Here is a 3,787-nt window from a genome sequence, read left to right as displayed (position 1 = left end):
ACTAGTGTCTTCCACTCACTTGCTCTGCTCTGGGATTACCCAGAAGGGGGGCAGGTATGTAAAATATAGACAGATCCCAGCTGGGGTCAATGGGTCATAGCTCCCTTGGAGTCAATGGGGCCAGATCCCAGCTGGGGTCAATTGGCCGTAGCTCCATTGGAGTCAATGGGGCCAGATCCCAGCTGGGGTCAATCAGCTGCAGCTCCATTGGAGTCAATGGGGCCAGATCCCAGCTGGGGTCAATGGGCCATAGCTCCATTGGAGTCAATGAATCAGATGGGTGTGTCTGGGAGGTTGGGGGGGGGAGAGAGAGAATGATAGATTGTAGGGTGTATATGTAATGGAGAGATAGAGGGGTCTGTTTTGGGATGGATAGATAGATAGATAAGATTAGATAGCCATTCATTGGGCCTGGGTCTCCAATCTCTTCTACTGTAGTAAACTGGATCAGACCAATGGTCCATCTAGCCCAGTATCCTGTCTTCCGACAGTGGCCAATACCAGGTGCCCCACAGGGAATGGACAGAATAGGGCAATTATTGAGTGATCCATCCCCTGTTGTCCTGTCCCAGCTTCTGGTGGCCAGAGGCTGAGGGACATCCAGATCCTGGGGTTGCATCCCTGAGCATCTTGGCTAATAGCCATTGATGGACCTGTCCTCCAGGAACTTATCCAATTCCTTTTTTGAACCAGTTATACTTTTGGCCTTCACAACATCCCCTGGCAAGGAGTTCCACAGGTTGACTGTGCGTTGTGTGAAGAAATACTTCCTCTTGTTTGCTTTAAACCTGCTCCCTGTTAATTTCATCAGGTGATGACTGGTTCTTGTGTTATGTGAAGGGGTAAATAACACTTTCTTATTTACTTCCTCTGTGCCTTTCAGGGTTTTATAGACCTCTATGGTATTCCCCCAGTTGTCTCTCTTCCAAGATGAACAGTCTCAATCGTTTTAATCTCTCCTCATATGGAAGCTGTTCATCTGCCATTTTCTCATCCAGTCACCCAGTTTTGTGAGACAGAGACAACCTGGCAAACCTATCCAGTGCCCTTCCCCTCCCTTAACCATAGAGACCCTGACTAGAGCACCCCTTACTGCAGTGACCCCCCATCCTGACCATAGAGACCCCGCCTAGAGTGTCCCACATACTGCAGTTAAAAATTTCTTAGACAAGTTAGATGTCTTCAAGTCACCAAGGCCTGATGAAATGTGTCCTAGAATACTCAAGGAGCTGACTGAGGAGATATCTGAGCCATTAGCAATTATCTTTGAAAAGTCATGGAAGACAGGAGAGATTCCAGAAGACTGGAAAAGGGCAAATATAGTGCCCATCTATAAAAAAGGAAATAAGGACAACCTGGGGAATTACAGACCAGTCAGCTTAACGTGTGTACCTGGAAAGATAATTGAGCAAATAATTAAGGAATCAATTTGCAAACATCTAGAAGATAATAGGGTGATAAGTAACAGCCAGCATGGATTTGTCAAGAACAAATTGTGTCAAACCAACCTGATAGCTTTCTTTGACAGGGTAACAAGCCTTGTGGATGTGGGGAAGTGGTCGACATGGTCCATGTTGCCGTTAGTAGAAGTTTCTGATACTGTCTCCCATGACCTTCTCATAAACAAACCAGTGAAATACAACCTACATGGAGCTACTATAAGGTGGATGAAAAACTGGTTGGAAAATCATTCCCAGGGAATAGTTATCACTGATTCACGGTCAGGCTGGAAGGACATAACGAGTGGGGTTCTGCAGGGATCAGTTCTGGATACGTTTCTATTCAAAATCTTAATCAATGATTTAGATAATGGCATAGAGAGTACACTTATAAAGTTTGTGGACGATACCAAACAGGGAGGGGTTTCCAAGTGCTTGGGAGGATAGGATGAAAATTCAAAATGATCTGGACAAACTGGAGAAATGGTCTGAAGTAAATAGGATGAAATTCAATAAGGACAAATGCAAAGTATTTGACTTAGGGTACGTCTATACTTACCTCCGGGTCCGGCGATAAGCAATCGATCTTCTGGGATCGATCCCGGAAGTGCTCACCGTCGACGCCGGTACTCCTGCTCTGCGAGAGGAGTACGCGGAGTCGATGGGTGAGCCTGCCTGCCGCGTCTGGACCTGCGGTAAGTTCGAACTAAGGTACTTCGACTTCAGCTACGTTATTCACGTAGCTGAAGTTGCGTATCTTAGTTCGAAGTGGGGGGTTAGTGTGGACCAGGCCTTAGGAAGGAACAATCAGTTGCACACACATACAAACTGGGAAATGACTGCCTAGGAAGGAGAACTGCAGGAAGGGAACTAGGGGTCATAGTGGATCACAAGCTGAATATCAGTGAACAGTGCTGCTGCAAAAAAACTGAACATCATTCTGTGCTGTATTAGCAGGAGTGTTATAAGCAAGACGCAAGAAGTAATTCTTCTGCTCTACTCCACGCTGATTAGGCCTGAACTGGAGTATTGTGTCCAGTTCTGGACATCACATTTCAGGAAAGATGTGGACAAATTGGAGAAAATCCAGAGAAGGGAGGGGGGAAAAGATGAAAGGTCTAGAAAACATGACCTTTGAGGGAATATTGAAACATGATAACCGTTTTCAAGTACATAAAAGCTTGTTACAAGGAAGAGGGAGAAGAATTGTTCCTCTTAACCGCTGAGGATAGGACAAGAAGCAATGGGCTTAAATTGCAGCAAGGGAGGTTTAGGTTGCTACATCAAGTAGCAGTTTTTTACAACAGCAGCTTCTTACAGTTTATACATATCAATAACTGCTACAGATAGCACATTTCTACAGGTAGCAATTTCACACACTATAGTAAAAGAAACTGCTACCGGTGGGCATTTGCTACATCAGGGAGCAGTTTTATACAGTAGCAGTTTCTTACAATCCTACCTATCCATAACTGCTACCAGTAGCACATTCCTACGGGGAGCAGTTTAATACACTACACACTGGGGGGCTATCGCTGGTCAGGAGGATGGTGCGTTTGGTGACAGGCGACAAACTCCGGATGTGCGGGCCTGATCCTCCACTCCCCTGAAAGCCCTGAGCGAGCTGAACTTTGCTCCGGGCTCTAGATCATTGCCTAATTTACTTTCACTTTCCGTGTTTCTCAGAGCTCAGAGACGCCGAAAGGGAGGAAGATGGAGGAACACGCGGGGATTATTCTGCTCCTCTGAGGTCATCGAGGAGGTCGGAGGGTCTGGTGCACTTGGGGTGGAAGGTAAGAGACTCCTCTCTCGTCTGGCTCTCATTTGCTGGTGCCTTTCGCCTGTAACTACAAGAGACATTTCAAATGGCAGCTGCAAAATGAACAATAAAATGACTAACAAATTTATTTGAGCATCAGCTTTCGTGGGCTACAGCCCACTTCATCGGATGCCCACGGAAGCTTATGCACAAATAAATATGTTAGTCTCTAAGGTGCCACAAGTACTCCTGTTCTTTTTGCAGATACAGACTAACACGGCTGCTACTCTGAAATAAAATGACTGCTGAGTCATATGACCGTAGCATGACCAGATGTCCTGATTTTATAGGGACAGTCCCAATTTATTGGGTCTTTTTCTTATATAGGCTCCTATTACGTCCCCCCCACCCCCAGTCCCAATTTTTCACATTTGCTGTCTGGTCACCCTATATGACCGGCAATCATAGAATCACAGGACTGGAAGGGGCCTCGCTAGGTCGTCTCGTCCATCCCCTGTACTGAGGCAGGATGAAGTATTATCTAGACCATCTCTGACAGGGATTTGTCCAACGTGCTCTTAAAAATCTC

This window comes from Terrapene carolina, unplaced genomic scaffold (genome assembly GCF_002925995.2).
Source record: "Terrapene carolina triunguis isolate 2854851 unplaced genomic scaffold, T_m_triunguis-2.0 Scaffold29372, whole genome shotgun sequence".
Classification (NCBI taxonomy): Eukaryota; Metazoa; Chordata; order Testudines; family Emydidae; genus Terrapene; species Terrapene triunguis.
The sequence above is the reverse complement of the archived record's forward strand: the minus strand, read 5'-3'. Positions refer to the sequence as shown.